This window comes from Conger conger, chromosome 16 (assembly GCF_963514075.1).
Source record: "Conger conger chromosome 16, fConCon1.1, whole genome shotgun sequence".
Classification (NCBI taxonomy): domain Eukaryota; kingdom Metazoa; phylum Chordata; class Actinopteri; order Anguilliformes; family Congridae; genus Conger; species Conger conger.
In genome coordinates this window covers 28,777,636-28,804,629 of record NC_083775.1, presented here as the reverse complement: position 1 = coordinate 28,804,629, position 26,994 = coordinate 28,777,636, and positions in this window count along the sequence as shown.

Genomic DNA, 26,994 nt, shown 5'->3' with positions numbered 1-26,994 from the left:
GGGGCAAAAGTACAAAAACGGTAGGCGAGGACGTAGTCAAAAAACAAACAGTGGTCAACAAAACAGAAATCAATGGACGATGGTCGATAACAGGCTTGGATCGTAACGTGTAAACAAACAGTAGTAATGCTCAAGAGTTGCGTAGTTAGACTAGAGGCAGACAATTTCGCAGTAAACAGTAGCGCGACTGGGCTATAAATGCGGGTGTAGACAGGTGCAGACAATTAGTTAGAGCGTAGCAAGGAAATGGAAAACAGGTGCGATGGATGACAAGTTTAACAAGGAGATTAGTAATCGTTAGTAATAAACCTATCCTGCCCTAGCATTAGTAAATTAGTAAATGACATGCACGAGAAACGTAAGGTAACATGAACACATGATTAGTTTGTTAGTCTCTACCCAATCCTGATCTAGCGTTAGTAGTTTTAGTAAATAGACAAATGGAAACACTTAGGGAGTGAATGACAGAAAGAGAGAGAGAAAAGGCGGAACGCAAGGTTTGCGGAAAAACATGTAAAAGTGTATGCATAACAACGACCAGTTAACGTAACAATAAACATGCATCAAAACATAACACAAAGCGGAACTAAGACGATAATCACTCAACATAACCAGGTAATAAAATCGTACGAAAACATAACTAGACATGACAAGAAAATAAATCGTAACGAGACATAACTAAACAACATGACGAACCTAGACAACATAATACATGATAAGACACTACGTGACTAAGACAACATAAATAAACATGAATAAACATAAAACATGGCGAGACAGACCTGAAACGTGACATTTTGATCATTAAAAAAAGTTTTTTTCCAAAGGGATGGACGAACTACAGAAGACAGGTTAGACAAAGCAATCCCTATAAATTGCTAGTTATCCATAGCCTTGAACACGTCTAGTTCAAGATAAGCAAAGGCTATGTAAGTAAAGTTACAACAAATCATGAACTACAGTGAGGATTTAAAGGTATGGTAAAGAGCTGCAACATCAAAATGAAGATCTACGTGCCACAAAAAAAAAAATTCCACAACGGAAAGAGCACCAAAGACACAAACACACACACACACACACAAAAGAAACAGACACAAATGCAAACAACTTAGGAGTTTGTATGAGCAAATTAATATATATTAAAGCAAGATGCATAGGAACATGTAAACAAAGAATGCAAATGTGTATCAATTACAGTGCGAATAAAATCAATATTTACCTACACCGCCTGCTGCCGCTGTGCGTGCGTCTGCTTCAGGAAGTTCTACTCCACGCGCATGCGGTTCCTCTCCACTTTCTGCCTCCCCTACAGACCCCGGAGACACGTGTGCAGTGCACATATACAAACAAACACACACACACACACACACACATACACACACAAACATATATACAAACAAACACACATACACACACAGACATGCATTCACACCCATACACACACACAGACATACCCAGACACATACACACACACACACACACACACACATATATATACACACAGACACACACACATACAAACAGACACACATACAAATACATACCCACCCACATACACACACACACACACACACATACAAACACATACCCAGCCACATACACACACACACACACACACACATATATACACACATACACAAACAAACACACACACACACACACACACACAAATACCTACCCACCCACATACACACACACACACACACACACACACAAACACATACCCGGCCACATACACACACACACGCACACACACACATAAATATACACACACACACACATACACACAGACACAAATACAAACACATATCCAGCCACATACACACACACACACACACACACACATATACACAGACACACACATACATACATACAAACACACACACACACACACACACACCTACAAACACATACCCACCCACATACACACACACAGACACACACATACACACACACACATACAAATACATACCCACCCATATACACACACACACACACACACACACACAAACACATACCCAGCCACATACACACACACACGCACAGACACGCATACACACACACCTACAAACACATACCCACCCACATACACACACAGACACAGACACACACGTACATACAAACACATACACACACAGACACGCATACACACACACACCTACAAACACATACCCACCCACATACACACACACACACACATATACACACACATACACACACACACACAGACACGCATACACACACACCTACAAACACATACCCACCCACATACACACACAGACACACACATACATACAAACACACACACACACACGCATACCCACCCACATAAACACACACACACACACACATACATTCTGTTGCAGTATCCTACCCTACTAACCTTTTCATTGCAGTTATCTACCGTCCTCCAGGGCCCCTGGGAAACTTCCTTGATGAGCTAGACACCCTTCTCAGCTCCTTCCCTGAGGATGGCACCCCATTGATTCTCCTTGGAGACTTCAACATCCACCTTGAAGCCTCCCAGGCTGCTGCCTTCCTACCGCTAATCCACTCCTTCGGCCTCTCCCTGCAACACTCTCCTCCAACCCACAAGGTGGGCAATGTCCTAGACCTTTGTGACCTTTGTTTTTGTGAGGAACTGCTCATGCTCCGATTTCACGGTTACCCCTCTGCATACATCTGATAACCAATTCATCTCATTCTCCCTCCCTCTTCCTCCCCATCCTCCTCCCCCTCCTCCCACCCACACTTCCTCAGCCCGCCGTAACCTCCACTCCCTCTCACCCTCTTCCTTTGCCACCACTGTCACCGCTTCACTCCCCCCTCTCGAATCCTTCTTCGAACTCCCCACTGACTCTGCATCTGCCACCCTCCTTTCATCGCTCTCCTCCGCCTTTGACTCTCTCTGTCCCCGTCTCAAAGCCACCTTGCACATCCCCTCCCAGTCCTTGGATATCTGACACCCTCCATACCTCCAGGAGCAGCCTCCGCGCAGCGGAGAGGAAATGGGGAAAATCCAGAGACCCTTCAGACCTCACAATTTACCAGTCTCTCCTGGCGGCATTCTCTTCTGCTGTCACTGCCGCCAAAGCAAAATACTATCAGACACAAATTCAGAACTCCACTTCTAACCCCCGGAAACTGTTCTCCATTTTCTCCTCTCTCCTCAACGCACCGCCTCCTCCACTTCAGTCCTCCTTTGCTGCTGATGACTTTGCTGACTTTTTCGATGAGAAGGTCACAGTCATCCGCAGATCCTTTACAACCACCGCCCCCCTTACTGTGCCCTTCCCCCCCTCTAGGCCCATCCCTTCCTTTTCCACTTTCTCCCCCATTACAGCCTCCCTCTCCTCTGTCCTCATTCTTCTAGATCTCTCTGCTGCCTTCGACACTGTGGATCACTCAGTCTTCCTGTCCGCCCTGTCAGCAACGGGCATCTGTGGCACAGCCCTGGACTGGATTGAGTCCTACCTCTTTGGTCGCAAAAGACCCCACAACAACATCCAAAGAACTGCAGGCCGCACTTGCCTCAGTTACGGTCAGTATTCATGACTCCATCATAAGAAAGAGACTGGGCAAAAATGACCTGCATGGCAGAGTTCCAAGACAAAAACCAATGCTGAGCAAATAGAACATTAAGGCTCATCTCAATTTTGACAGAAAACATCTTGATGTTCCCCAAGACTTTTGGGAAAATACTTTGTGGTCTGACGAGACAAAAGTTGAACTTTTTGGAAGGTGTGTGTCCCATTAGATCTGGGGTAAAAGTAACACCGCATTTCAGAAAAAGAACATCATACCAACAGTAAAATATGGTGGTGGTAGTGTGATGGTCTGGGGCTGTTTTGCTGCTTCAGGACCTGGAAGACTTGCTATGATAAATGGAACCATGAATTCTGCTGTCTACCAAAAAATCCTGAAGGAGAATGTCCGGCCGAAGTTATAGCAGTTGTACCTACAAGTGATCTACGTGGTTTCCTGCACTCCAAGTAATCAAACTTATCGATGAGGGAAGATAGTTGCAGTACAAAAGCTAATACAATCAATTTTACTGAAGAATACCTCAGATAGAAGTAGCTAAATGGATATTGAATAGTAAGGCACAGGAAAATCTTTGAAAAACGGAACGTCCGTTGGAGACCAACAATTACATCCACTCAGACATACCTACACTCCAGAGTCAGGAAAAATAACAGGTCTGCAATCCAAACAAGTTCGGGCACGGGATACCAAATAGGCTACTTGATTAGCCCCGTGGCTACGGCATCGAAAACGAAGCGAATAATCAAATTGAATAAATAAATATTCAATAATGATATGCTGGTTAAACATAACGTAGAAACGTACAAATATTAAGTTAGCGGTAGCCCTGTCACATTAAACATAAATCATTTCATAAAATAAAATAAACGTTGGTATTGCAAAAGGCGTTCTATACACGTCGTTCTAGCTTACTTTGCTACTTGATCAAAATGTCCTCGTCAACGTCTTCGACTGTTCAAGCAGTAGGCCTACCCATATGGAAATCCTATATCGTCCAGGTAGGGTTGCTACATTTCATTTGTGAAAAACCAGGACATTTGACGCGCGACGCGGGGCGTTAAACCATATTTGCAAATATATTATGTTAACAGTGGGGTTGGCCTTAGCCATTCAGAAAAGTGCTCTCTTTTTGCCCCGTCTGAGTTGTACGTTGTATATCGTTTTGGGGTGTTTTTTTGCTGCTGGTTGCTTGTCTGATTTTGTTATCTCGTCCTCCTCGTCTGTCTCTCCAGCCATTTTATAAAACCGACAAAATGTAAATGAAATAAATCAGAAGTATTAGGCGATTACCTTGGGATAGATTGGGTTAGTAGCTAGTTGAACTTTTCCACGGTGGGGTCGTTGAAGTGAACGCACGCGCCAGACTGACAGTCCGTGCAGCAATTTCTGGGTGATAAGGTAAACTTTCGTATTTCTGCTACCAGTTCAAAAGAAGTAGAGGCATTCGTCGCTGTGTTTAGCTAATGTTTACCTGTTTACAGACACGGGATTGGATGTCTAAACGTAAAGAGGAGATATCCCCTTATAGCCCATCCCGAGATTTCTTCCCATCGGACAGTTTTTTGTTGTTCTTCTTCTTCCCTTTCATTATTACAGAAGGTGGGTGGGCGGTTACATATAGTGTTGTCAAATCATACAGGATTAGTAGAATTTGAAGAAAAGATATATGCTTGCTATGTCTTAAATTGGGAAAGATAAATCACATTTAATCCCATTTTGGACCATCACCCTATGGGGAGAAATACAGTTGATCAAGGTTAGAGGCAGTCAACCCGGAAGGATTTCTACAGACAGCGCGGCAGAAGAATTCGAAAATCTGCGCAACAATATAAACACAGGATTAAGTGCTGTGGCGCTTCACAGATTTGATCCATTTCTTTGTCGCGTCACAAGGGGGCGACACATAAAATGGCAAAACTGCTGTTCACGTTTTTATTCCTACCACGGATAACTGAAACGTACAACGCAATGCTCGTAAGTAATGAAAATGTATGATTTATTTCAACGTTGACCATAAGAAATAGTTTCAATAAGAAGGCAGTGGAGGGAAGTGATGATTAGAAGATATTGAGGTTCAGAGATTCCAAAGTGAATGGGCTCCAAGCAGAAACGACTTTTAAATTTGGCAGTTTTTCAGACTTTTAAACAGTATTTTTGTATGAAACTTAACACACGTATATAGTGCCCAATAAAAACGATGACAACAATTTTTTTTTGTCAAAAATGTCCGTTTTAACGGTAAATATCTTAATTGCATATTTTAGCCTGTATATTATCGATACTATTCTTTCACGGTTGTGTTTCTTATCCAGGCACATCACAGATTTCACAACAAAGTGGAGCCACTGGAGGTCTGTGGCCATTCCCTCCCTCAGGTACGTTGGACTACAAGATTCTTTTCGAAATTCATGAACGTTTTTAGAAATATGAGGCTATTGTTGCAGCACACACCCTCTTACGCGGATGGAAACATGTTGATCCAAAATGAAGTTGCAGAATTTCCCCAAAATTAAAGTTTGAGGCCGTTTCAAATAGAAATGGATAGTTATCTTATTTCATGTTCTATCACTTCAGCATTTTATATTTTTTAATGGACTCGTGACTGTTCCGAGTTTCGGACCGGGACGTTCAGTACAGAAAGACGTTTGGTGAAAAGTAACTATTCTACTTTATCTGACAGATTCACGTATTTTAAGGAAGACAGCCTTTAATGGACCAGTTGTGCCTGCTCTTTTTTTGCCAACAGTGTTTAATATTTATTTTTGGATTTTCACATATATTGTACAATCACAATAGCACTCAGTACAGATTATTGCTGGGCATCACAAACCGTCAAGGAAACAACACTTCAACAGAGTGAATTGGCACTTAGTGAATGAATGAAATAAAATACAAATAAAACAGAAAGACCAAAAATAAAAATGCTACATTGTATTAATGGAGAGGAACTCAATCTCAAAATAGAGAAGAAACGGTTGCCGGATATTATGATTCTTCTGGGTGGAGCCCCGGGCAGTGAATTTAAGCTGTTAAGTTTAAGATGGGATATTACCTCCTCTCGCCAGCGCCTGTGAGATGGCGCCATAACTTTCTTCCAACGAAGGAGTATCAAATGTCTAGTAAATAAGGTGGAAAATGCTGGTAAGTTGTTATTGGTCTCTCCTGCAAGACTACACCAAACAACGCAGTCAATGGGTTAGGATCAATAACCGTAGTACATACATATGAAAAGGGACTAAATACCTGTCCAAAATGGGGTCAGTTTGGGACGTAACTAAAACATATGACTTTGGCTAGCTGGGTCTCGAATGCACCTGATACAGGTTGGGTCTAAACCTGCGTTGAGTTTGGCCAGCTTACTCCCAGATAGATGTAACCTGTGCAGAACTTTAAACGGCAACCGCCCATGTCTAATGCCAACAGTGTTTTAACATTGGATGATATAAGTATAATCTACTAGGGGGGAAATGTCACAGGTACATTTATAACTGCACCACTGCTATATTCTAACTGGTGTCCTATTTTGCTTTGCCTTCCAAAAAAAAGAGGGAAAGAGAGAAAGAGCAGGAAGAGATAAGGGAAATGGAGGCATGGATGAGGCAAATTGAGAAAGAGAGAAAGAGGAGACAAAAAGAGAAAAGGGAAGAAGAGAGAAAGAAAGAAAGAAAGGCTGAAGAAAAACATTCAGGAGATGGAAAGAAAAGAGCAGGAGGAGAAGGACAGGAATGCAGCATTAAAACACTTTAGGGAACATGAAAGGAGGACTGAGGAAATGGAGAGAAGAGAAAAGAAGGGCAAAAAGCAGATGGGTGAGCAGATAAGGAAGGAAAGGGAGAGGAAGAACATCCTTGAGAGGGAGAGAAAAGAAAACGAAAGGGCAGAGGAAAAATGTCGAGTGGAGATAGAGCGGAGGAAAAGGCAGGATGAGGAGAAGAGAAAAATACTAAAGAGGGAGGTACAGGAGATGGCCAGAGTGATTGAAAGGGAAGAGAAGATGAGGCAAGCAGAAGAACTGCGGAGCAGGACATGAAGATTGAGTTGCGGACAGATAGATTGAAGGAAGCCTGGGATAAGAAGAAAGAAAAAGAAGAGTTGAGGAGAGAAATACAGGACAAGATAATCGCAGACAAGCTGAGGAGGGACTATCAAAAGCATGAGAGGAGGCGAGCGGAGGAGGAGCTAAGGAGAGAACTGGGGGAGAGGAATATGGAGGAGAAGCAGAGGAAGGAACAAGAAAAGGAGGATAAAATGCACATGAAGGAGCTGATGAAGAAAGAGAGATTAGATAAAATCCAGGACAAGTTGGAGAAAGAGAAACAGAGGAAGGAGAGGGGAAAGCATCTGGTGGAGATGAACAGGGAAGAGAAAGAGAGCAGAACCCGAGAGAAGTGGAAGATGGAGAAGGAGGTGGAGGAGGCAAAAAGGCAGCGAGAGGCAGGTAAACAGATGGAAAGGCTGAAGAAAAGGGAGAAGGACAGGAGAGAAAGGGAAAAAGAGGAGAAGAAAATGCTTCTGGCAGAAATGAAACAGTGGAAGAGGCAGGAAGTGGAGAGGAAATTAAAAGAAAAAAGAGGAAGAGCAAAAAAGATTAGAGGAATGTAAAAGGAGAGAAAAGGAGAAAGAAAATCTGGAGAGGGAGAGGAAAAGGAAAGAGAAAGTGGAGAAGATGAAAAGAGAGGAGGAGAGGTGGAAGAGAGACACACAAAGGAAAATTCTGGAGAAGGAGATAAGAATAAAAGAGGTAGAGATGAAGAGAGAGGTTGAGAAAAAGAGACGAGAGAAGGAGAAGAAGAAAAGAGAAAAGCTGAGGGCAGCACATGAGAAAAGGAAAATGAAAGAAGTGGTGGGGACAGAGGGAGGAGAGAGAGAGAGAAAATACCATCATAAAAAGAGAAGGAAGGAAAAAGAGGATCTGGAAGGGGAGAACTCAAAACTTCAGGAGGAGAGAGATGATAGTGAAAAGGAGGAGAAAATGAAGAGATGGAGGATAGGAAAAATCGAGAAAAGGAGGAATCAGACAACGAAGGGGGGGTTCAAAAAATATAGAAAGAGGCCATAAAAAGAAAGAAAAAAGAAGATTAAAATCAGAGAAGGCAGATGAAGTGAAGGCCGGAGAGACAAAAGTCAAAGGCAGGACCAAGAAAAATGAAGGAAAAATGTAATAGTCATTTAATTCATGAATTAAATTGGGGGAATGTGTTAATACATTATACAATACACATTATTAAAAAAGTATATTTAGGAAAAAAAAGAATAAATATAAAAAATGAATGAAAAAAAAGAATAAGAAAAGTTTCCATTATAGGATTGTACTGGATGTTTTAGTTTTAGTGTATCAATTAAAGAAAAAAGAGAAAAATGAAAAAAAAAAAACAAATCTTGATTTAAAACAAAAAATTGATTTTTATTTAAAATTCCTTTATTTAAAAAAGTTATAATCAAATTTAGAATTGAAAAACAGTCTCATTTGTGCATGTAAAAAAAAAACAGAAAAAAAGAAAAAGAAAACAAGTTTATTGTTTAAAAAATGTTTGAATAAAAATAATTATCAATTACGGTCTCTTCTTTTATGTAGGTTTCCTTTATGGTATTGTTTTGTTACTGCTATTGTTATGTATGTATGGATTTTTTGTTATCTTGAATTCAATAAATAATTATTAAAAACAAGTGTCATGTAATGTACACAATACCATCTTATTCTTAGCAGTTAAAATATGTTTTCACATCAATGAAGTTAAGTTTACATATGAGGTATTATATTGAGGAAAGTAGTGTTTTGCTGTACTGTTGTTCTCTTTTTCACACAATTCCTCACATTAGTGCACATCATACTTGAATCTTCTAACTCAAAAACGAATAATACGCAACTTTAAATATGCTATCTATTCACTCAAATTCATACTCTAAACTCATACTCTGAATACACAATCTATAAAATCAAATTCAAACTCATTCATTCATTCCTATCCCAGCATACAATGGGTGAAAGGCAGGAATACACCCTGGACAGGTCGCCAGTCCATCATAGGACACACACCATTCACTCACACTCAAATTCACGGGCAATTTAGACTCTCCAATCAGCCTAACCTGCATGTCTTTGGACTGCGGGAGGAAACCCACGCAGACACGGGGAGAACACGCAAGCTCTGCACAGAGAGGCCCCGGCCGATGGGGATTCGAACCAAGGACCTCCTTGCTGTGAGGTGGCAGTGCTACCCACTGCACCATCTGTGCCACCCACAAACTCGTACTCGTACTCATAATTCATATTTATTTGGCTTTTTGATCATTAAAAGATGTTTTTTTCCAAAGGGATGGACCAACTACAGAAGACAGGTTAGACAAAGCAATCCCTATAGATTGTCAGTTATCCATAGCCTTGAACACGTCTAGTTCTAGATAAGCATAGGCTATGTCAGTAAAGTTACGTAAAGTCATGAACTAATGTAAGGATTTAAAGGTATGGTAAAGAGCTGCAACATCAAGATGAAGATCTATGTGCCACAAAAAAAAGATTTCCACGAAGGAAAGACACACACACACACACACACACACACATAAGAGTTAAAAAGAAACAAAAAATTTAGGAGTTTGTATGAGCAAATGAATTTATATTAAAGCAAGATGCATGTAAACAAAGAATGCAAATGTGTATCAATTACAGTGCTAATAAAATCTATAGATTTTAGCATACTTTGTCAAATGGGGTACATGTTGTTTACAGAGCTGCTACTAAGCAGCATTCAGCTGCTTCCACTCTGTCCTCCAATGCTCAGGAACACAAAGTCAATCCATGATCCATTCATCCATCCATCCATCCATCCATCCATCCATCCATTAAATTACCCGCTTATTCCTGGTCAGGGTAGCGTAGGGTGCTGGAACCTATCAGCATGCATTGAGCAAGAGGCAGGAATGCACCCTGGATAGGGCGAGAAAAAAAAATGAAATCCCTCAATAATGTTTTTAAAGATTCACCCCATAGCAGTGACATCCACTACACAGTGTTTTACAATTAAATTTGAAATATTCCTTTTCTTCAGGGCTAGAAGTTGAGCCCAGCAAGAGGACGCTCAACCCCAACTGTAGGGGTTAAATTTACCCCTATATTTGGGGTATTTCAGGGACAGTGTGGTAGTTGAGGCCTATTCTGTGTGTTTCCGTTTGCGTGTGAGTGTTTCAGTGTGTGTATATGCATGCGCACGTGTGTTCATGTCACAACATGTAACTACCATTGAAGTTTGTTTAAATGAGCATCACTACGAATGAATAAGTAGGTAACAAGGAAGAGCCATACATTCTCCTGGAAATGTGGTGGTGAAATTTCAGTAAAATGGCGGGCAGCAAGATTGGACCAAATATCTGTACAGAAAGAAGCCTGATGAGGACGAGAGGGTGGAGGCAGCATATGGGGGCGGACAGAGCAGCAGAGGCTAGTTTGAGCTGAGGGCTCCTCACACTGTGGGGTCCATCCTCAGTTTGTTTGTGTTCAAATGGCTTTGACTTTGATACGTTTCATCAGCTTCTTCCCCAGCTTCTTCTGTTCTCTACGGTGGACAGCATCCTGAGAAAGAGCTTTTTAACCATCCTTTAAATACCAATGACATTACATTCACAAAAGAGACAACAACCTATTCCATGTGCAAAAGAAAGCTAGCCTCCCTCTATGGACTACAAAGTGCCCCTTCTAACACCACACGCTCGGAAACACATTCAAACTCTCCATCACTTCATAATATTTATACCCCAGCATTATTCTACCCCTGATCATACCCCTGACAACCCCACCCACATCTTGGTTATCCCTTCACCAATCATCTTTTTTCAGTTAATATAAATTGCCATTTTAGCTTCGAGTCCAAGAATGAAATTAATAAGCTGGCACTTTGTCTGTAAAAGTTTCCCCCAGTGAACAAAATAAATTCTCACAGCCTGTGAAACAAGGAAAAACTGAGAAAGAGAGGGAGAGATTGAGGTAGAGGGAAAGAAAGAAAGAATAGAGAGAGACAGAGGGAGAGTGAGGAAGTGGGAAAGAGAGGGAGGGAGAGAGAGACAAGGAGAGTAAAAGAGAGAGGGAGAGAGAGAGACAGGGAGAGTGAGAGTGAGAATGGGAAAGAGAGAGGGAGAGATGTGTGGGTGAAGTTTCCATCCAAATGTTGAGCAAATGTTGGCAAAAAGTAGGCAAAGGAAAATGTGAATATGTGTGTGCTTCCTTCAACTATGATGAATGTGACTTAAGTTACATTACATTACATTATTGGCATTTGGCAGACGCTCTTATCCAGAGCGACGTACAACAAAGTGCATATCCATAACCAGGGATAAGTTCGCTGAAAGACCCTAGAGGGAAGTACAATTTGAACTGCTACCTGTACAACAAAGATAAGGACGAGGGCCAATTTTTATTTTTTTATTTTTATTTTTTTAACAAGAAACAAACAAACAGAGCAAAAGTGACCAAAGTTAACTATCAAAACACTGCTTACCTAGCCAACTAAAAAATACCGATACACAAAGCAAGTCACAGAGACAACAATTAAGGTTCACAGGGAGGTAGGGAGGGATGGGGAGAGGTGCTGCTTGAAGAGGTGTGTCTTCAGCTTGCGTTTGAAGGTGGGGAGAGATTCTACAGTTCTGACCTCAACGGGGAGTTCGTTCCACCACCGTGGAGCCAGAACAGACAGCAGTCGTGAGCGTGAGGTGGAGGTTCGGAGAGGGGGAGGTGCCAAGCGGCCTGTGGAGGCTGAACGAAGAGGTCTGGCAGGGGTGTAGGGTCTGATGATTTTTTGTAGATAAGCTGGGGAAGACCCGTTAACTGCTTGGAAGGCTAGCACCAATGTTTTGAATTTGATGCGAGCCATGACAGGCAGCCAGTGGAGGGTAGTAAGCAGGGGGGTGACGTGCGAGTATTTGGGAAGGTTGAAGACCAGACGAGCTGCTGCATTCTGGATAAGTTGGAGGGGTCTGATGGCGGATGCTGGGAGGCCAGCCAAGAGGGAATTGCAGTAGTCCAGGCGGGACAGAACCATCACTTGGACCAGGAGCTGGGTCGATTAGGGGGTGAGAAAGGGGCGGATTCTCCGTATGTTGTATAGGAAGAACCTGCAAGACCGGGTCACCGCCGCAATGTTCTCGGAAAGGGACAGTCTGCTGTCCATCACCACGCCGAGGTTCCTTGCACTGGGTGACGCCGTGAGTGTGGTATCCCCGAGGGAAATGGAGAGATCCAGATGGGGAGAGGTATTAGCAGGGATGAATATCATTTCAGTCTTGCCTGGGTTGAGCTTTAGATGGTGGTTGTCCATCCAGCTCTGGATGTCCCTCAGGCAAGCAGAGATACGGGCTGAAACCTGCGGATCACACGGCGGGAACGAGACAAAGAGTTGGGTATTGTCCACGTAGCAGTGATAGGATAGCCCATGTGCAGTGATCACAGGGCCAAGGGAGCGAGTGTAAAGAGAAAAAAGAAGCGGGCCTAGGACTGAGCCCTGGGGAACTCCTGTGGCGAGGGGCCGAGGTGTCGATACCGAACAAGCCCAGGCAACCTGGAAGGAGCGACCAGAGAGGTAGGACTCAATCCAGTCCAGGGCTGTGCCACAGATGCCCGTTGCTGACAGGGCAGACAGGAGGATGGAGTGATCCACAGTGTCGAAGGCAGCAGAGAGATCTAGAAGAATGAGGACAGAGGAGAGGGAGGCTGCTCGTGCGGCATGGAGTGACTCACTGACGGAGAGGAGCGCAGTCTCTGTCGAGTGGCCGGATCTGAAGCCAGACTGATGGGGGTCTAGCAGGTTGTTGTTAGAAAAGAAAGAAGAAAGTTGAGTAGAAGCGGCTCGTTCTATAGTTTCAGAAAGGAAAGGAAGAAGAGATACTGGGCGGTAGTTCTGGATGATGGAGGGATCCAGAGTAGGCTTTTTTAGCAGCGGAGTGATGTGGGCCCTCTTGGAAGATGCCGGAAAACAGCCGGAAGACAGGGAGGAGTTGACAAGGGAGGTGACAAATGGGAGAATGTCAGGTGTGATAGTTTGGAGAAGAGAAGAGGGGATAGGGTCAAGGGCACAGGTTGTGGGGCAGTGGGAGAGCAGGAGTTGAGAAACATCAGAGTCTGTAAGGGGGGAGAAAGTGGAAAAGGAAGGGATGGGCCTAGAGGGGGGGGAAGGGCACAGTGAGGGGGGCGGTGGTTGTAAAGGATCTGCGGATGACTGTGACCTTCTCATCGAAGAAATCAGCAAAGTCATCAGCAGCGAAGGAGGACTGAGGAGGAGGAGCCGGTGCGTTGAGGAGAGAGGAGAAAATAGAGAAAGGTTTCCGGGGGTTAGAACCGGAGTTCTGAATTTGTGTTTGATAGTATTTAGCTTTGGCGGCAGTGACAGCGGAAGAGAATGCCGCCAGGAGAGACTGGTAAGTTGTGAGGTCTGAAGCGTCTCTGGATTTCCCCCACTTCCTCTCCGCTGCGCGGAGGCTGGCCCTGGAGGTACGGAGGGTGTCAGATATCCAAGGGGACGGGGGGGATGTGCGAGGCGGCTTTGAGACAGGGGGACAGAGGGAGTCAAAAGCAGAGGAGAGAGATGAAAGAAGGGCGGCAGATGCAGAGTCAGCGGGGAGTTTGGAGAAGGATTCGAGAGAGAGGAGTGAGGCGGTGACAGTGGTGGCAAAGGAAGAGGGTGAGAGGGAGCGGAGGTTACGGCGGGCTGAGGAAGGGTAGGTGGGAGGAGGGGGAGGAGGATGGGGAGGAAGAGGGAGGGAGAATGAGATGAAGTGGTGATCAGATGTATGCAGAGGGGTAACCGTGAAATCAGAGCATGAGCAGTTCCTCACAAAGACAAGGTCTAGGACATTGCCCGCCTTGTGGGTTGGAGGAGAGTGTTGCAGGGAGAGGCCGAAGGAGTGGAGTAGCGGTAGGAAGGCAGCAGCCTGGGAGGCTTCAAGGTGGATGTTGAAGTCTCCAAGGAGAATCAGCGGGGTGTCATCCTCAGGGAAGGAGCTGAGAAGGGTGTCTAGCTCATCAAGGAAGCTTCCCAGGGGCCCTGGAGGGCGATAGATAACTGCAATAAAAAGGTTAGTAGGGTAGGATACTGCAACAGAATAGAATTCAAAAGTGGATATGGACAGGTCAGAGAGGGGGAGAACAGAGAATTTCCACGAGGGGGAAATTAAAAGACCAGCACCACCGCCACGGCCAGAAGGCCGGGGAGTGTGCGAGAAGGAGAAGGAGGATGAGAGGGCAGCGGGAGTGGCGGTGTTGTCAGGTGTGATCCAGGTCTCAGTTAGGGCAAGGAATTGTAGGGACTGGAGGGAGGCATACGCAGGGATGAAGTCAGCCTTCCGAGTGGCAGACTGGCAGTTCCATAGTCCCCCTGTGACAGCAAAGTCCTTACAGGGGGTGAGCAGGGGGTAGCTGAGGTTGGACGCTGACGCTGGCGTCGCTCTGAAGACGCCTATTTAAAGCACCTACAAATCGCTCACAAGCAGTATCAAATCAGCGCTAATCTCCTGACAAACTCCTGACAAACTCAGCAATTTCAAACAAACGTTCAATCACTCTACAGGTATGCAACCAGTATGAGTGATTAACAATACAACAAACAGCAATACAACAAACAGACTGGCTCAAGCCCTAACCTCAGATTGTTCAAATTAGCAATAACGAAATTACACTTTACCGTATATACTGGACGGTCCGCAGCAATACCACACACCTGGTTACAATGATGCACTAAAGTCCTTGTCATGTCATCATTTATTCCAAAAATTTGTTTCCTTCGCTCTTTATCACATCTCTTTGTAGATACATCACCTTTTCTACTTCAGCCAAGTGAAAAACTTTTCTGGTTCTTTTTCCAAATGTCCATAAAAATGTATGGTTGGATAGGGCCTGATACAGTACTTGTTAGTACTTGCAGTTGCAGCTCCTCACCTCCAGGCGGCGCTGTCTCTCAGGGTCCTCTTCCTGCATTATCTTCTCCTGCTGGACCCTCCTCTTCTCTTCACGCCACGTCTACGCCACCTCCTGCGACTGTGCGTGCGTCTGCGCGCATGCCGTTCCTCTCCGCTTCCTGCCTCCCCTACAGACCCCGGAGACACGTGTGCAGTATGCAGTGTGCACGCACGCACGCACTGCACGCACGCACAGTGCCTCGGGGTGGATCCTGAGGTGCAGTGGGTGGGCGCAGCTGGAAACCAGACACAGGAGATAGCAGATATCAGAAAAAATTATTCTTTTTATTTTTTCTGTGTTTGTTTGTTTTTTTTTCGGGGGTATTGGTGATGGCGCCCCCCTCAGGGCAAGGGTAGGGGAAAACTGGAGAAATAAAAGGGCCGTTCAGGCAAAATCAAGTAAGGTTCTTCCAGACCATGGTATGCTCCAGGGCCTCCTTCCCTCTTCAGCCGCGTCAGGGCTGGGTGGGGGAAACACAAAGAGAATGGGGTAAGTAGGATGGGATTTTATTTGGCTCACGGTGTCCAGCGTCCGTTTCCGGGTCGTTGGGGTTGCCATTCGTAAAGGTGGGGTCTCCTTCAGGGTCAGTACGGCAGGGCGTAGACGACTGCTCTCTCCTCTCTCTCTCTCTCTCTCTCTCTCTCTCCTCTCTCTCTCTCTCTCTCTCTCTCTCTCCTCTCTCTCTCTCTCTCTCTCTCATCTCTCTCTCTCTCTCTCTCTCTCTCTCTCTCATCTCTCTCTCCTCTCTCTCTCTCTCTCTCTCTCTTCTCTCTCTCTCTCTCTCTTCTCTCTCTCTCTCTCTCTCTCTCTCTCTCTCTCTCTCTCTCTCTCTCTCTCTCTGCTCTCTCGGAGCAGGGGTGCCACAACACAGACATACACACACACACACACACACATATATACACACTCACACACACACACAGACACACACAAGGCCCTTAACCCTGCATTGCTCAAGGGGAGGATTGTCTCCTGCTTAGTCTAATCAACTGTACGTCGCTCTGGGTGAGAGCGTCTGCCAAAATGCCAAATCACACAGGATTAGTAGAATTTAAAGAAAAGATATATGCTTGCTATATCTTAAATTGGGAAAGATAAATCACATTTCATCCCATTTTGGACCATCACCGTATGACCCCTTAGGGGAGAAATACAGTTGATCAAGGTTAGAGGCAGTCAACCCGGAAGGATTTCTACAGACAGCGCTACAGAAAAATAATTCGAAAATCTACGCAACAATATATATTCAGGATTAAGTGCTGTGGCGCTTTACAGATTTGATCCATTTCTTTGTCGCGTCACAAGGGGGAGCCACATAAAATGGCAAAACTACTGTTCACGTTTTTATTCCTACCACGGATAACTGAAACATACAACGCAATGCTCGTAAGTAATGAGAATTTGTGATTTATTTCAACGTTGGCCATACGAAATATTTTAAATAAGAAGGCAGTGGAGGAAAGTTAACATGATCAATACTAAGATTTTCCAAAGCGTTAGGCTTTTACGGCTTAACTCGTGAGCTGATAATTAGAAGATATTGAGGTTCAGAGATTCCAAAGTGAATGGGCTCCAAGCAGAAACGGCTTTTAAATTAGGCGGTTTTTCATACTTTTAAACAGTATTTTTGTATGAAACTTCACACACGTATTTAGTGCCCAATAAAAAAGAAAAAAACTATTCATGAAGGCAACAATTTATTTATTTATTTTTGTCAAAAATGTCCGTTTTAACAGTAAATATCTTCATCGCATATTTTAGCCTGTATATTATCGATACTATATTTTCACTGTTGTTTCTTATCCAGGCGCAGCACAGATTTCACAACAAAGTGGAGCCACTGGAGGTCTGTGGCCATTCCGCTCCTCAGGTACGTTGGACTGCAAGATTCTTTTCGAAATTCATAAACGTTTTTTTTTTTAATACGAGGCTATTGTTTCAGCACACACTCTTACGCGGATGGAAACATGTTGATCCAAAATAACTCCAAAATGACTTACAAAACGTGAAAGTTTGGGCCTGTTTCAAATATAAATTGATAGTTCTCATTTCAGGTTCTATCACTTCAGCATTTTATATTTTTTAATGGACTCGTGACTGTTCCGAGTTTCGGACCGGGACGCTCAGTAAAGAAAGACGTTTGCTGAAAAGTAACTATTTCACTTCATCTGACAGATATTTTAAAGATGACAGCCTTTAATGGACCAGTTGTGCCAGCTCTTTTTTTGCCAACAGTGTTTAATATTTATTTTTGGATTTTCACATATATTGTACAATCACAATAGCACTCAGTAGTCCAAAATAAGATAAACGTAGGAACATAAAAACAGATTATTGCTGGGCATCACAAACCGTCAGAGAAACACCACTTCAACAGAGTGAATTGGCACTAAGTGAATAAATAAAATAAAATACAAATAAAACAGAAAGACCAAAAATAAAAATGCTACATTGTATTAATGGAGAGGAACTCAATCTCAAAATAGAGAAGAAACGGTTGCCTGACATTATGATTCTTGTGGGTGGAGCCCCGGGCAGTGAATTTAAGCTGTTAAGTTTAAGATGGGGTATTACCTCCTCTAGCCAGCGCCTGTGAGATGGCGGCATAACTTTCTTCCAACGAAGGAGTATCAAATGTCTAGTAAATAAGGTGGAAAATGCTGGTATGTTGTTATTGGTCTCTCCTGCAAAACTACACCAAACAGCGCAGTCAATGGGTTAGGATTAATAACCGTAGTACACACACATGAAAAGGAACTAAATACCTGTCCAAAATGGGGTCAGTTTGGGACATAACTAAAACATATGACTTAGGCTAGCTGGGTCTCGAATGCACCTGATACAGGTTGGGTCTAAACCTGCGTAGAGTCCAGCTTACTCCCAGATAGATGTAACCTGTGCAGAACTTTAAACGGCAACCGCCCATGGCTAATGCCAACAGTGTTTTAACATTGGATGATACAAGTATACTCTACTAGGGGGGAAATGTCACAGGTACATTTATAACTGCACCACTGCTACATTCTAACTGGTGTCCTATTTTGCTTTGCCTTCAGAAAAAGAGGGAAAGAGAGAAAGAGCAGGAAGAAAGAAGGGAAATGGAGGCATGGATGAGGCTAATTGAGAAAGAGAGAAAGAGGAGAGAAAAAAAGAAAAGGGAAGAAGAGAGAAAGCAAAGGGAAGAAGAGAGAAAGAAAGAAAGGCTGAAGAAAAACATTCAGGAGATGGAAAGAAAAGAGCAGGAGGAGAAGGACAGGAATGCAGCGTTAAAACGCTTTAAAGAACATGAAAGGAGGATTGAGGAAATGGAGAGAAGAGAAAAGAAGGGCAAAAAGCAGATGGGTGAGCCGATAAGGAAGGAAAGGGAGAGGAAGAACATCCTTGAGAGGGAGAGAAAAGAAAACGAAAGGGCAGAGGAGAAATGGCGAGTGGAGATAGAGCGGAGGAAAAGGCAGGATGAGGAGAAGAGAAAAATACTAAAGAGGGAGGTACAGGAGATGGCCAGAGTGATTGAAAGGGAAGAGAAGATGAGGCAAGCAGAAGAACTGCGGAGGAGAGAGCAGGACATGAAGATTGAGATGCGGACAGAGAGATTGAAGGAAGCCTGGGATAAAAAGAAAGAAAAAGAAGAGTTGAGGAGAGAAATACAGGACAAGATAATCGCAGACAAGCTGAGGAGGGACTATCAAAAGCATGAGAGGAGGCGAGCGGAGGAGGAGCTGAGGAGAGAACTGGGGGAGAGGAATATGCAGGAGAAGCAGAGGAAGGAACAAGAAAAGGAGGCTGAAATGCACATGAAGGAGCTGATGAAGAAAGAGAGATTAGATGAAATCCAGGACAAGTTGGAGAAAGAGAAACAGAGGAAGGAGAGGGGAAAGCAACTGGTGGAGATGAACAGGGAAGAGAAAGAGAGCAGAACCCGAGAGAAGTGGAAGATGGAGAAGGAGGTGGAGGAGGCAAAAAGGCAGCAAGCGGCGGGTAAACGGAGGGAAAGGCTGAAGAAAAGGGAGGAGAAGGACAGGAGAGAAAGGGAAAAAGAGGAGAAGAAAATGCTTCTGGCAGAAAAGAAACAGAGGGAAAGGGAAGACAAGCGAAAGCAGGAAGTGGAGAGGAAATTAAAAGAAAAAGAGGAAGAGAAAAAAAGATTAGAGGAATGGAAAAGGAGAGGAAAGGAGAAAGAAAATCTGGAGAAGGAGAGGAAAAGGAAAGAGAAAGTGGAGAAGATGAAAAGAGAGGAGGAGAGGTGGAAGAGAGACACACAAAGGAAAATTCGGGAGAAGGAGATAAGAATAAAAGAGAAAGCGGAAGAGATGAAGAGAGAGGTTGAGAACAGGAGACGAGAAAGAGAAAGGAAAATTCTGGAGAAGCAGAGAAATATGAAAGAAAAGGAGGAGAAGAAAAGAGAAAAGCTGAGGGCAGCACAGGAGAAAAGAAAAATGAAAGAAGTGGTGGGGACAGAGGGAGGCGAGAGAGAGAGAAAATACCGTCATAAAAAGAGAAGGAAGGAAAAAGAGGATCTGAAAAATCTGGAAGGGGAGAACTCTAAACTTGAGGAGGAGAGAGATGGTAGTGAAAAGGAGGAGAAAATGGAAGAGATGGAGGATAGGGAAAATCGAGAAAAGGAGGAATCAGACAATGAAGGGGGGGATTCAAAAAATATAGAAAGAGGCCATAAAAAGAAAGAAAAAAGAAGATTAAAATCAAAGAAGGCAGATGGAGTGAAGGCCGGAGAGACAAAAGTCAAAGGCAGGACCAAGAAAAACGAAGGAAAAATGTAATAGTCATTTAATTCATGAATTAAATTGGGGGAATGTGTTAATACATTATACAAAACACATTATTAAAAAAGTATACTGAGGAAAAAAAGAAAAAATATATAAAATGAACGATAGTATTGTACTCTGCTTTGTTTTTTATGTCTGGATGTTTTAGTCTTAGTGTATCAATTAAAGAAAAAAGAGAAATGAAAAAAAATACAAATCTTGATTAAAAACAAAAAATTGATTTTTTTCCCTTTTTTTCTCTCCTCTTTTTGGATTATTTGAGTAAGATTCCTTTATTTTAAAAAGTTATAATCAAATTTAGAATTGAAAAACAGTCTCATTTGTGCATGTAAAAAAGAAAAAGAAAAGAAGTTTATTGTTTAAAAAATGTTTGAATAAAAATAATAATCAATTACGTTCTCTTCTTTTATGTAGGTTTCCTTGATGGTATTGTTATGTATGTATGGAATTTTTGTGAATTTGAATTCAATAAATAATTATTAAAAACAAGTGTCATGTAATGTACACATAATACCATCTCATTCTTAGCAGTTAAACTATGTAAATATGTTTTCACATCAATGAAGTTAAGTTTGAGGTATTATATTGGGGAAAGTATTAAAATAATATTTTTGAAACTGTACAGCTTTGGGGCAAATTAAGTCCTGGTTTCTAAACAACACAAGTGTTTTGTTGTACTGTTGTTCTCTTTTTCACACAATTCCTCACATTAGTGCACATAATACTTGAATCTTCTAACTCAAAAACGAATAATACGCAACTCCTTTATTCTAAAGCTGAAATTCATATTTTAAATATGCTATCTATTCACTCAAATTCATACTCTAAACTCATACTTTGAATACACAATCTATAAAATCAAATTCATACTCATTCATTCCTATTCATTCCTACAATGGTTGAAAGGCAGGAACACACCCTGGACTGGTCGCCAGTCCATCGCAGGACACACACACCATTCACTCACACACTCAAATCCACGGGCAATTTAGACTCTCCAATCAGCCTCACCTGGATGTCTTTGGACTGTGGGAGGAAACCCATGCAGACACAGGGAGAACACGCAAGCCCACTGCACCATCCATGCCGCCCACAAATTCTTGCTCAACAAACCCAATATATAAATAATATATTCTATATTAATTTGGCTTTTTGATCATTAAAAGATGTTTTTTTCCAAAGGGATGGACCAACTACAGAAGACAGGTTGGACAAAGCAATCCCTATAAATTGCCAGTTATCCATAGCCTTGAACACGTCTAGTTCAAGATAAGCATAGGCTATGTAAACAAAGTTACATCAAATCATGAACTACAGTGAGGAACAACGGAAAGAGCACCAAAGACACAAACACACACACACACACACACACAAAAGAAACAGACACAAATGCAAACAACTTAGGAGTTTGTATGAGCAAATTAATATATATTAAAGCAAGATGCATATGAACATGTAAACAAAGAATGCAAATGTGTGTCAATTACAGTGCGAATAAAATCAATATTTACATACACCGTCTCCTGCCGCTGTGCATGCGTTATGGTGCCTCGGGGTGGATCCTGAGGTGCAGAGGGTGGGCACAGCTAGAAACCAACACAGGAGATCGCAGATGTCAGAAAAAATATTTCGGGGTATCGGTGATAGCGCCCACCCTCAGGGCAAGGGTAGGGGAAAACTGGAGAAATAAAAGGGGCCGTTTAGGCAAAAAATAAACTAAGGTTCTTCCCAGACTGGGGTATTTTCCAGGGCTTCCTCCCTCCTCCCCTCTTCGGCCGCGTCAGGGCTGGTGGGAAACACAAAGACAGGGGGTGAATAGGAAGGGATTCTCTCTGGCTCACGTGACCGGCGTCCGTTCCAGGTCTTTGGTGTTGCCGTCCGTAAAGGTGGGGTCTCCTTCAGGGTCAGTACGGCAGGGCGTTGCAGGTCCTTCCTCTCTCTGCCTTCCACGCTCTCACACGCTCAGGAATGGCACCGACTGACTCTGGCTGCAGCCTCGACCGCGCCTTAAATCCCCTTCCCTGCTCATTAGGAAAAGAGGCTGCAGCTGAATCAGTGATTTTCCACTCCGCTCACTCACGTGTGCTGTCCGGGGTCCTGGACTGCAGGTAGAGGGATCTCTCTCCAAGGTGCTGATCTCCCGATCACCTCTTTAGGCAGATATACTCCTTCGCACACCTCTCCCAATGCGTGACGTCTGCGCGGTTGACCTGCACGGGCCCCTCCAGGGTTCTCCACCCATGTGGCGCAACATGCAGTAGCAGGGGTGCCACATACCCCCCCCCCTCAGCTCCAAGCCCCGGGCGGGAGTGTCTGCCCCTAGGCCATCCTCCTTCCTGGATAGCGCATCAGCATTCTGGTTCAGCTTCCCAGCGCGATGTTCCACCTTGAACCGGTAGGGCTGCAACTCTAAAAACCAGCGGGTTACTCGGGCGTTGCTGTCTCGGTTAAGGTACATCCATTTGAGGGGAGCATGATCGGTCACCAACAGAAACTCACGGTCGAGTAGGTAATATCTTAATTTACCTACAGCCCATTTGATGGCAAGGCATTCCTTCTCGACCGTGGCATAATTCCTTTCATGGCTGAGGAGTTTTCTGCTGATGTAGGTTACTTGATGCTCCACCCCATCCTGGATCTGTGACAGCACCGCTCCCAGGCCCACTTCCGATGCGTCGGTCTGCAGCACGAAGGGTTTCTGGAAGTTGGGAGTTATTAGTACTGGTTCCTCACCTAGAGCGGCCCGTAAGTCCTGGAAGGCTGCAGCGGCGAGAGGGTTCCATTGGACACGGTTGGGCTGCTCCTTTTTGGTGAGGTCGTGGAGGGGGGCTGCTCGTGCTGCAAACTCTGGAATTAACTGCCGATAGTAACCCACCAGACCCAGGAACATTCTCACCTGTTTCTTCGTGGCCGGTTGGGGCCAGGTGGCAATGTCGACCTTGTTCGACTGAGGCTTCACCCGCCCCCTCCCGACTGTGTGGCCAAGATAGGCGGCTTCCTTCAATCCGAGCCGGCACTTTGCAGGGTTAGCCGTCAGCCCGGCCTCCCTCAGGGACATCAGCACCGCTTCGACTTTGTCGACATAGCTGTCCCAGTCGGTGCTGTGGATGACGATGTCATCCAGGTAGGCTGCCGCATACCTCTGGTGGGGCCGCAACACCTGGTCCATCAACCTCTGGAACGTGGCTGGGGCTCCATGTACGCCGAAGGGGAGGACTGTGTATTGGTAGAGGCCCGTCGGGGTCGCGAAGGCCGTCTTCTCCCTGGCACGGGGTGTTAGGGGAACTTGCCAATATCCCCTCGTCAGGTCCAGGGTGCTGATGAATCAGGCCGGTCCCAGCCGCTCAATTAGTTCGTCCACTCTCGGCATGGGGTACGCGTCACATAGGGAGACATCGTTCAGCCTTTGCAGAACCGCCAGGTCCCATCCGGCTTGGGGACTAGCACCACGGGACTGGACCAGGCACTGCGGCTTTCCTCAATAACCCCGAGGTCGAGCATTCTCTTCACCTCCTCCTGTATGGCGTGTCGGCAAGCTTCTGGGATTCGGTAGGGTCGTAATTTTATCGTCTTCCCAGGTTCAGTGCTGATGTCATGGGTGATTAGGTGGGTGCGGCCGGGCATAGTCGAGAAGATATCCCGGTTCCGATTCACCAGCTCACGTAGCGCTTGCTGCTGGCGGGAGCTCAGCTGCTCTCCAATACTCACGTCAGGGGTGGGTGGGTGCACCCACTGGGCAGCGAGGACTGGGGTCAGAGCTGGGGGTGGCTCATGCCACCTCTTCATCAGGTTGACGTGGTAGATTTGGAGGCGGTGTCGTCGTCCCGGCTGTCTCACCCGGTAGTTTACAGGTCCTGTGCGTTCCACGACCTCATACGGCCCATGCCATCGGGCCAGAAATTTACATTCACTGGTGGGGACTAGAATCATCACCTTGTCTCCCGGGGCGAATTCTCTCACCTGTGCTCCCCGGTTATACAGCCTGGCTTGCTCCTGTTGTGCCCGTTCCATGTGGGCCCTTATCATGGGCCAGATCTGGGCCATCCGCCGGTCCATCTGCTCCACGTGCTCGATCAGGCTGCGGGTTCGGGACGGTTGCTGTTCCCAAGCCTCCTTCGCCAGGTCTAGTAACCCCCGGGGTCGTCTGCCATATAACAGTTCAAAAGGGGCGAAGCCGGTCGTGCTCTGGGGCACCTCTCGGACTGAAAAGAGAAGATAGGGTAAGAGCTGGTCCCAGTCCTTACCGTCCGTTTCAATCATCTTCCTCAGCATGGCTTTGAGGGTCTGATTGAATCTCTCCACTAGTCCGTCAGTTTGGGGGTGGTAGACGGAGGTTCTTAGTTGGGTTACTTGTAGCAGCCGGCACATCTCCTTTAGGACCCCTGACATGAAGCATGATCCTTGGTCTGTCAGGAGTTCCTCCGCTATTCCGACCCTGCTAAAAAGCAGGAACAACTCCCTGGCAACTGTCTTTCCGGTCGCGGTCCTGAGCGGGACGGCTTCTGGGTAGCGGGTTGCATAATCGAGGATCACGAGGATGTACCGATGTCCCCGGCTGGACTTCGGTAAGGGCCCCACGATGTCCATCGCAATCCTTCTGAAGGGAACATCAATGACCGGCAAGGGTATTAGTGGGTTCCGAAGGGTTACCTTAGGGCTGTGGAGTTGGCACACGGCACAGTGTCGGCAGTAGTCTTCCACAGCCTTTCTCACCTCCAGACCAATAGAGCAGCCACATACACACACACACACACACACATAAATATACACACACACACACACAAATACATACCCACCCGCATACACACACACACACACAAACACATACCCAGCCACATACACACACACCTACAAAAACATACCCACCCACATACACACACACACACACACACACATACAAATACATACCCACCCATATACACACACACACACACACAAACACATACCCAGCCACATACACACACACGCAGACACGCATACACACACACACCTACAAACACATACCCACCCACATACACACACAGACAGACATACATACAAACACACACACACACAGACACGCATACACACACACACACACCTACAAACACATACCCACCCACATACACACACACAGACACACACACACACACACACATATACACACATACACACACACACACACATACAAATACATACCCACCCACATACACACACACACACACACACATATATACACACACATGCACAGACACGCATACACACACACCTACAAACACATACCCACCACCTACACACACATACTCTTCTCCAGACTATCACACCAGACATTCTCCCATTTGTCACCTCCCTTGTCAACTCCTCCCTGTCTTCCAGCTGTTTTCCAGCATCCTTCAAGAGGGCCCACATCACTCCATTGCTAAAAAAACCTACCCTGGATCATCCTGAACTATCGCCCGGTATCTCTTCTTCCTTTTATTTCTAAAACCATAGAACGAGCTGCTTCTACTCAACTTTCTTCTTTCTTTTCTAACAACAACCTGTTAGACCCCCATCAGTCTGGCTTCAGATCGGGCCACTCGACAGAGACCGCGCTTGTGGTGGGGATTTTAATTTATTCCTGTAAGAAAACACTCAGAGACAGAGACAGTAAATAAAATCCAATCTTTACTATGCGCATAGGGTCCAAGTTACATGCAAAAACAAGGACAAAGGTTCCAGGACCTTTGTCTGGATATATATAGGCACAGAGCGCAACAAATGTACGCCCCTTCATTCGTATTCATTAATATTTCTGATAATCAATATTCAAAGACAATCCACCGCTCTTCTCCTTACTATAGATTGGTTTTTCATATCTCCCCCTTCAAGGTACATCATGCAGATGCATGTTCTCAAAACATTCCAGCATGACGTATACGCAGGGGCCTGTGCATTTAACTTGCGCGTCTGAGAATAATCTATTTTATCTTGTTTTAACTCCATGTTTCTAGGAAGATAATCCCCATGGTAGCTTCCGTCATGAGGTATTATGTTTTTGGTTCTGCAGGCTCTCAGGCACCAAGACAAGATAATCCAGAACACACAGTTAATAGCCGTGGCCTTGGAGGCCCATGGTACAGACAGGGAGAGACATCTCCACTCACACAGTTACAGAATATAATATTGAGTAGCACAAGGCAAGTTATGATACTTTAATAAGTGTGTATACTCTGGATCATTCCAGCATAAGCAACCAATAATAGTATCCGAAATTAGTAAAGGATAAGCAAATAATAATATGATAAGTAATTAATAATGAAATAATCACATGAATATATAATTTCAACAACATTTCCCTTCTCTTTTTAATTGATTATCCGCTAACATGCCACTTCTCTCGATTTTCGACATGTGCTTCATTCACAGGTACTTTATTGTTGAAACAGGTCGTTTAATGGTCCTATCGCATCTTGGTATGATCTCTCCGACATGTCAGATGGAGCGATTACTTCATTGAAGTCCTGTAACATAAACAACTGAAATTGCGGGTTAGCACTTAACATTCTTGATATCAATCCTTTAATTATGGGAACCCCACAGCAGCTACAGAAGAACAGTACTGCGAATCCAGTATTGCTGCCTTCCATTCCCCAGAAATGAGCCACTGCCACCAGGAGTCGTCAAGTACGTAGTCGTTTTGTTGTGCATCCGACAGGTCTTTCAAGCGCTGCAAAGCCTGATCTATTTCTCCGCCTTTCTCAT